Raw genomic sequence first — 10,000 nt, 5'->3', positions numbered from 1 at the left:
GCACGAATACTGGCGGAAAAAAAAAAAAAAAAAAAAACAATTTATGAAGGAAATAAAGTGTACGAAGAGTGTTTTTTTTTCATAAATTGGTATTTATTGAATAGAATTCATATATGTATACCTATATATATTCCAGATATTTTTCGCTGGAAAGCTGTTTTACCAGAATTTATATAATAACCACCAGTTTACATTCAAAAATGGGCACGATAATGACAGTGATATTCGATGCATGCGATAATTGTTGGTATTTCCTCGTAGCGTGAAATAATTGAATTGAGAATTACAGTAATTATACAAAAAGAGCCCAAAAACAGTAGGACTTTTCGACGATTATCAACGCCATCAATGCAAGGCATTACTACCCTAATGTCTTTCTCCTTTGCATTTCAATACATTTTTTTATCTATTGATTTAATTTGTTTTCATTTTTAATAAGTGAGATCTCTCCTTCCTTTATTTTCCTTTACCTCCTCTTACTCCTTTCTAATGAACACCATGATATTCTTCGGAAGCTTGAATTTCAAGTCAGTGGCCCCTTTGGTGGGTTTGTTCCATATGAATAGTGTTCATCTTCTGAATAATAATAATAATAATAATAATAATAATAATAATAATAATAATAATAATATTCTTTTGAAGGTTGAATTTCAAGTCAGTGGCCTCTGTGGTGGTCTCGTCCAATATGAGTAGGTTTCTCCCTTATGAATAGTTTTCATATAATATTAATAGTAATAATAATTTTGTCATATATAATTGAATAGCCTTTAAACCCCATCCCCCTCACCCCCCTGATGTGATTCGAACAGCCGTATCGACCGTGTTGATATTTAAACCCCATCAGCGCGATTACAATGCCAGCCATGATGTATGCCCGATCGTTAAACGGGCCATATAAAGCTTTTAGACTTTTACAATGCAGTCGTGTAAATCACAGCCGTGAATGCACGGCGGTGGGGTGGTGTTGGTGTCCTTGTTGTGTGTGTGTGTGTGTACATGTGTACATCTGTGAGTACGCGTATGTGCACTTCGATGGCTGGGGATTGGAAAGGGGTATAGTGACCCCTTTCCTGTTTCAAGTGGGTCCATTAACTTTCTGTTTTTTGATTTGTCCATTCTCTCTCTCTCTCTCTCTCTCTCTCTGTCGGTGTCTGGGTATATCTGATGTGAATGGCTAAGTAGTTAGTTTATTGTTTTTACAAATTCTCTCTCTCTCTCTCTCTCTCTCTTCCCGTGACCTTTTTTCTTTACTTACTCCCTCAAGCATGATTGGGCCTATGGTATTGACGTCTGTCTGTCTGTCTCCATCATCTGATTTCCCTCTCTCTTCCGTCACCCTGATAACTCGAAAAGATCTAATGTGACTCTGTGGATGATTATTTAATGAAACTGGTCAAGAGGGTGCAAGATGATGGATGCCTTCCCCCTCGTAGTAGGGCGGAAGGATTTGGACTTATGCTAACACATGTCATGGTTCTGTGTCCTATTTTTATAGATTTGATTTTCAGGGAAATCTCGAAGCCTGCTTCGTTTAACCTTTTTCTCGTTGATTTTTTTTAAAACTTTTGTTTTGATAAACTTAGATTTTGTTTTATTAAGCTTAATGTTTTTGTATACAAAAATTCCACAATTATTTAGTCAACTATATGACTTTCTAAACACTGTGTTCGAATGTCTCTGCTTTTTATATGTTACACAGTAATATATTGTGCAGTATAATTGTGGATTTTTATTACACAAACTATTTTTCACAAGATTGTGAATTTCTTAGAATTAAGCTTAACGTTTACCTGGCCCCTTCAAGCTTTTTTTCTTTCAATAATAATAATAATAATAATAATAATAATAATAATAATAATAATAATAATAATAATAATAATACCTTTATTCCACGAAATTACAGTGGGTATTCTTACAATGCGCTTTGGATTAAAATATGCATAAAATGTTTATTTAAAATTTAACCTCTGCTGATTAAAATAATATACACATCGATGTATCGATATCTTCCGCGATCATGTGTTTTGAAAACTAGAATATCTTAAAGCAGAGTGTTGCTCTTAATTGACGAGACACAAATCTAGTGGAGGAATCTCTGCTTGCGTGCTTTTACGTAATCGAACTAAGCGTACGTACGACCAATTGTGATTGTCCTATGCCCTTAATATGCCCTTAATATGATGCCCCAGTTCTGAGTCTCAGATCTCTCATTTTCTCCCTGGGTTTGATATCTAGTATTAGTATCATTGCGAGTTAAATATCCCGTGTTGTTGTTATTATTATTATTATTATTATTATTATTATTATTATTATTATTATTATTATAGAAACAAATCCAGTTATGTATGCCATGCTATGATTATTATTATTATTTTTATTATTATTATTACTATTGGAGAAATTAATCCACAGTTACGCATGTCATGCTATTATTATTATTATTATTATTATTATTATTATTATTATTTATTATTTTATTATTATTATTATTTTTATTTTTATTATTATTTATTATTATATTAATTATTATTATTATTATTATTATTGAAGAAAGCAATCCACAGTTATGCATGTCATGCTATTCTTAATATTATTATTATTATTATTATTACTATTGGAAAATTAATCCACAGTTATGCATTTCATACTATTATTATTATTGTTATTATTATTATTATAGAAACTCACAGTTATGAATGTCACGCTATTATTACTATTATTATTATCATTATTATTATTTATATATAGGAAAACTTCACAGTCATGAATGTCATGCTAATTTGTTACTTATTATTATTATTTATTATGTATTATTATTATTATTATTATATTTATATTATTATTATTTAATTCATGTCACTCCCTGGATATGTTTGCCTTCTACTTTTGTGCGGTAGAACGAAAGCAGTACTTAATGAAGAAGCGCTTTCATGGTTGGTAAACAACACCTTTCTTGTGGGCGATCCTCATAGTCCTTCCTGTATGACTCCGGAGCTCTCCCCCTCATCATCACATAGGGACTTGCTTCTCAACAACTACTGAGAATTGCTTCTCAACAACTACTGTGAAGAACCGTTGTTTCCTCAGCCACCACAAGAAGAAGAAGCCCCTCTGTCTCTGCCCAGTCAAGGAAGTCTGTCTGTATGTCTTGTCTGATTCGGGCGCGGATCGCCTCAGAATCTCTGGCCGAGTCAGAGAATGAGTATAGTATAGATTGCGGGTTTCAGCCACATCTTTTGAAGACGGATCTGTCATGTGTCGAGTGCAGGTTGACGGGTTTTATTGCCCCAACCTCATTTCGCGGTGAATGAATTGGGTTTTTTTTTTAGATACTTTTTGACAAGTGTGTCAATTTTTTTTTTAGAAGGACTGGGCACAATCAGTTCCGTTATTATTATTATTATTATTATTATTATTATTATTATTATTATTATTATGCAGAAGATGAATCCTGTTCATATGGAATAAACTCACCACAGGGGTTGACTTGAAATTCAAGCCTCCATAGAATATTATTATTATTATTATTTTTTATTATTATTATTATTATTATTATTATTATTATTATTACTACTTGAAATTCAAGCTTCCAAAGAATATCATGATGTTCATTAGGAAGAAGTAAGAGAAGGTAAAGGGAAATACAGAAAGAAGAGATATCACTCATTAAAATATAAAAATAAAATAAGAAATTAATAAAATAGATAAAAGTTTATTAAAATGCAATGTTAAATTATATAGCTGTGTGATAAAGAGCATATTATTTTACCTTTTAATTTATGCAGTAAATCTCTGAGCTGCGTTTTACTGCCCTTTTAGAATTAGAGATATATTTACCGTGACGTTTATACATGAACATAAAATTTGCATTTCGACATTGTCTTTGAATACCATTTATTTTGTGAACCTGAGGATTCCTGCAGTAGATTGTATTTTGAACAGAAATATTCCACAGGTTCATATCATAGAGACAGGCACCTGTAAAGGTATATATATACCTGTCAGATTTATATGAACAGGAATACGTCATTTCTTTCATGTTCTCAAATCGGATGAGAATATAGTTTCATTTTTGGGGTTTCAATATTAACAGAAATAGATGATGTGGTTGGGGTTTCATAACGAACAAATATATTTCCACTGGAGATTTGCACCTGTGTCGTTAATATATCAGATACGCACCGTAACCTGGTATTTATTTGCATAAACAGAAATATATTGTGGCAGAACTATGTCATGATTTTGGTTGTTGTATTAGTGTCAGTTATGATATACTCTATATATTCACCTGGATGTTGCAGTTTTGCTATTGAATGGCATTTTCTCCTGCCGTCTTCATTGTTGCCACCCGTCCAAGGTAGAGGAGGAGGTGAAATGGGTCGTCAGGGTAGGGAGGGAGGGAGGGAGGGAGAAGGGAATGGGTCCGGAGGATAAGAGGAACAAGGCCAAGGGGCGTTGGGTGGTGGGAGGAGGGGGGGTGGGGGGGGGTTAAATAGGACGAAGGGAGAATGAGTCAGTCACTAGGGATGGGTAACAAGAAGTTCAACGCCCCCCGCCACAACAGAAGCTCTTGAAACTCCCCCCTTGCCCCCCGCCGCCCCCCTCCCAAATCTCCCCACATCCCGTCAAGACCTATCCACGCCCCTCCAACTCTTCCCCCCCCCTCCCCCTACCCCATCTTTACCTCCTTGCTAGTGGGTGTCGTCATTCGCTGCATGGGGTCTTGTCGGAGGTGCATTTTTCTCTTACCATTACACTACCCTCTCCCATCCCGGCCTCTCGTGCGTGTGTGTGTGTGTGTGTGTGTGTGTGTGCGTTCGCGCGTGCGCAGAGCCGACATCAGTAATGTGGCGCTCGACGTCAAGAGGAATATCACAAGGTGGTAATACTCAGGGGGTGGTTTTATTGCGTTAGAATGCGTATCTGCTTCTTTTTTTTATTGTGGGATGTTAACTGTGGTGGCAGCGCGTATATATATATATATATATATATATATATATATATATATATATATATATATATATATATATATACACACATAGTATTACTCAGTATTCAGTGCGTGATCTTAGTTCCAAAACTCAAAACATACGCTCGCTCTCAATAAAGAAAGATAAAAAAGCAAGAAAAAAAAAAGGCCTCACTTACACACACACACACACACACACACACACACGCAATTCATCTTGCCCTCACCAATGGCACATTCCTCGCCCTCCTGTGGTACACATTCCTCTCTCGGGTATTTTTTTGTTCGAAATTATTGGCTGTAATTATCAACGTGACTTTTACGCATTCCCCGTGCTCTGAGGTGTGTGTGTGTATATATATATAGTATATATATGATATATATCTATATATATATAGTATATATATATAAATAGTATTATATATATATATATATATGATTATATATATTAAATATAAATATATATGATATATAGATATATATCATATATTATATATATAGATCTATATGAATTTTTTTATCATCACCGTGATTCATATATATATATCTATATATATATATATATATATAATATATATATATAATATATATATATATATACATATATATATATATATATATATATATATATATATATATATATATATATATCTCACTTGTTGGCCGAGTCGGTTTAAGTACGTCACTGGAGTCCGATTTATCCTTTCTCCTTTCTCTCCTCTGTGCGCTGTTCGAGTCCACGTGAGGACGAATTTATCATCAACTATTAATTATTCCCCTTCGGTTAACATATATATATATATATATATATATCTATATATATATAATTATATTATAATATTTTATATATTTTTAATATATATATATAGATATATATATATATATATATATCTATATATATAATATATATATATATATATATAATTTTTAGATTTAATTTATATATATCATATATATATATATATATATATATATATATATTTATTAATTCTGTGGTAGAGTGAATTGGATGTTATAGGACATTTGTAGCTTAATGCATATAATTATATATATAATATATTTATAGAGAGAGAGAGAGAGAGAGAGAGAGAGAGAGCCGAATGTTTATACAGAGTGACAGCTGGGGGGGAGTTCACAACCCGCATTATATCCCCAGTGATTCAGTAATTTCAGTCCCACTGCCCAACCATTTAAAGCAAACTACCGCAGTATCTTATTCTGAAAGCTGAAGGTCAACGTGAAGTGGCTCTTATTTTAAAGGATTCGCAAAGAGGCCAGTCAGTAGTACCTTACAAGGTCAGAACGCTATTGAGATGGCTTTGTTTGTCTGTCCGTCCGGAGATCTTAAAAACTACTGAGGCTAGAGTGCCGCAAATTGGTACGTTGATCATCCACCCTTCAATCATCAAACGTACCAAATTGCAGTCATCTAGCTTCAGTAGTTTTAATATTATTTAAGGTTACAGTTAGCTATGCTCGTTCGTCTAGCAACACAACAACACAGGCCACCAAGGCCGGATGAGTTGTTCTTGGATTGCGGCTCATACAGTGAGACCACAAAAAGGTAGATCTATTTTCGGTGGCATTGATTATATTATACGTTGCACAGAAAACTCGATTGCGCCGAAGAAACATTGCCGCATTTTGTACTTGTTTATATCGCGTTGGATATTCCGAGATACATTTAATTTTCATTTTTATTCTTGTCGTCTAACTTGTTTAATTTTCTTGTGTCGCAATTTTTTCGTTTTAGGTTGCCTGGATTGAATTTTTTAATTGTCCTGGGGGGAGTAGGCCTCCCCCCCCCCACTTTGCTGGAGCCTGTAATTAGTAGACAAACATGGTTGATATAAATTTTATTTGGTGAATAAACTTTCGGTTGGAGAAAGTGGGGCTGCATTAAAATAAATAAATAAATAAAAAGCATTACAAGAAGTATACGGCACCCGCATTACATTACTTCTGTTGTACTCACTCTCTGTCTCTGTATGTTTCCCGAAATAATTTCAATTTATTTGTTAAATATTTCTTTCTTTTCTAACAATTCTAAGAAGTGAGATTTCCTCTTTCTGTATTCTCCAGTACCTTCTGTTACCTCTTTCAAATGAACGGCATAATATTCTTTGGTAGTTTGAATTTCAAGTCAGTAGGTCAATGTCGGCTTGTTCAGTGTGAATAGGGTTTATCTTCTTCATAATAATAATAATAATAATAATAATACTCAGCTGTTTTTTCTTTAATTTCGGCCATAGTTTGATAAAGAAGCTTGACGTTCAAATCATATTACAGGAGTTTGGTAGTTTTAGTTGAAACTTTCATTCGTAACTCAGAATTCTGATTAATAATAATAATAATAATAATAATAATAATAATAATAATAATAATAATAATAATAATAATAAGTAATTGGGTACATTTTCTTTAATCTCAGCCGTAGTCTGGTAAAGGATCTTGATGTTAAAATCAGTATTCCAGGAATTTGGTAGTTTTAGTTGAAACTTTTGATCGTAACCCAGACCCTCAGATATGTGACTTTATCGTAGTCCGTGAGAGACATTTCTACACAAAATTCCACTGCGCCCCAATACAAGTAATGCCACTCGTCTGATCCGGGACGGAAGAAGAAGAAGAGGAGAGAGAGAGAGAGAGAGAGAGAGAGAGAGAGAGAGAGAGAGAGAGAGAGAGAGAAACACACTTGTTGCTCCAGCCGATGATTTTTGAGATCGGGTAAACGGGTTTGCCCTGTGCAGTGGTTGGGTGGGTGGGTTGCTGGATGCCTCGTCTGATTGTGAAAGGGCGGCGGGAAAGGATGCAGATGGGGGTGGAGTCAGCATCAGGGTGATTCACATTGAGGGGTTTGGGGGGGGTGGGTGGGAGGGAGGTTGGTCGAGTTGGCTGTAATGAGTTGAGGAATATGTGTCGAATAATTTGGCCATTCCTCCTCCTCCTCTCTCTCTCTCTCCCTCTCTCTCTCTCTCTCTCTCTCTCTCTCTCTCTCTCTCTCTCTCTCTCACTCAAGGTCATCGATACGCACGCAGAAATTTTGTGCTCTTTGACCCGAACGTTTTTACTCTCGACCTCTCCCCTCCCCACTTCCCCCCCCCCTCCCTCCCCCCCCGCTTCCATTTTCCCATTTTCTTGCCTTAATGGGCAATTGGTTGTGTTAGTTCGGCGGGAGGGTCAAAGACTTCTCTACCCGGGAGAGGTTGAGAGCGCGCGTGCCTCCTTGGCACGCATGACCTTTTGACCCGGAATGAGTCTCCGATTGGAAGTCGTCGGTTTTCCAGCTTTCGTTTTCCGTTATTATTATTATTATTATTATTATTATTATTATTATTATTATTATTATTATTATTATTATTCAGAAGATGAATCCTATTCGTGTGGAACTTGGATATTTCAGGCTTCCAAAAAATATTATTATTATTATTATTATTATTATTATTATTATTATTATTATTCAGAAGATGAACCCTATTTTCTCTCTAGCGGTGCACTGAAGGAATTACTTGGGGGTACTTTGCAGCTTCCCTTTGACCCCTAGTAGCTGCAACCCCTTTCATCCCTTTTACTGTACCTCCATTCATATTCTCTTTCTTCCATTTACTTTCTTCGTGCAATTGCATGGTTTTCCTCCTGTTACACCTTACAAACCTCCTTTACTCACAGTTTCGCTTTCAGCGCTGAATGGCTTCATAGGTCCCAGCGCTTGGCCTTTGTCCGAAGTTTTATATTCCTCTCTATGTCCTACTCCGAAGCTCTCCCTCGAGATCGACCTTGTTGGCTTCAGGTTTAATGAAACTCGAGTATTTGGGCTCTCTTGGGGATAAACTCATTAACACCTCGAAATATTTTGTTTGTTTGGAGCAGAATATCTCTCTCTCTCTCTCTCTCTCTCTCTCTCTCTCTCAACTGGAAGACCCGTCACCCGTGGTCGGCTTTCGTCAATTAGTTTCTCTCGACCCAAGCAGTATAATATGTACCTATTTGTTAGACGACTGCTGAGAGAAGAGAGAGAGAGAGAGAGAGAGAGAGAGCTTGTAAGGTTTTATTACGCAGATAAAATGGGTTTTATCAGAAACATAGAGTGACTCCATTCATAAGATACTCACTCTCTCAGTTTTAGCAGTAATAAATTCTCTCTCTCTCTCTCTCTCTCTCTCTCTCTCTCTCTCTCTCTCTCTCTCTCTCTCTCTCCGTGGAAGAGTTGAAAAGAAAAGAAAGCTAGACAAAATCATGAGGACACTGAATGCACAGTAAAACATGCTCCTAGAGATAAAGTGAGCACACGATGTCTCCTTGGATGGACTAACAAGTCTTTGAGACATCCTAATCCTTGTAACTCTCGCTTTCTCTCTCACAAGGGTTCTTCCAATTATGGGAAGTGGATTATTCCTGAAGATTCAATATACAGGTATACAGGGTGTCCGAAAAGTCATGGTGCAATTTAGAATCCTACCTGTAGCCTCGTAACTGTACACGATAGAATTAATCTGTAAGATGGATAAGAAAACTTGTCTACTTGGCTGTTTCATCTGAAGTTTTGTTTATTATCTGTTTTATCAAATATTCACTATTTTTAAAACTTCTTTTTGCCTGCGTGTATATATCTCGCAGTTTCATATGAAGTATTATGTATTATCGGTTTGATCAAATATTATCCACTATTTCTGAAGCTTTATATTGCCAGCGTGTATATTTCTCACATTGTGTATACTATCTGATGTATTTCGATGAGCAAGCACAGCATTTGAACAGCATCCGTGCTGTGTGCAGCGTATGTATCACAGCGAACAACAGCTGCCGGTGGCACTCGTCACCATTAATTGGAATTCTGAGAGTCTGAATGCACTCAAATTGGTGTCATTAGGCGAGTAAGCACAGAGAGACACCTCAGAATGCATTCTCTCTCTCTCTCTCTCTCTCTCTCTCTCTCTCTCTCTCTCTCTCTCTCTCTCAACTGTTTCTTTCCCTCCATTGCCAAGCTTTGGAATGGCAATTTTTTTTCTCTGCTTTTTTTATTACTTTTAT

This window comes from Macrobrachium nipponense, chromosome 8, assembly GCF_015104395.2.
Source record: "Macrobrachium nipponense isolate FS-2020 chromosome 8, ASM1510439v2, whole genome shotgun sequence".
In the NCBI taxonomy this organism is placed as follows: Eukaryota; Metazoa; Arthropoda; class Malacostraca; order Decapoda; family Palaemonidae; genus Macrobrachium; species Macrobrachium nipponense.
The sequence above is the reverse complement of the archived record's forward strand: the minus strand, read 5'-3'. Positions refer to the sequence as shown.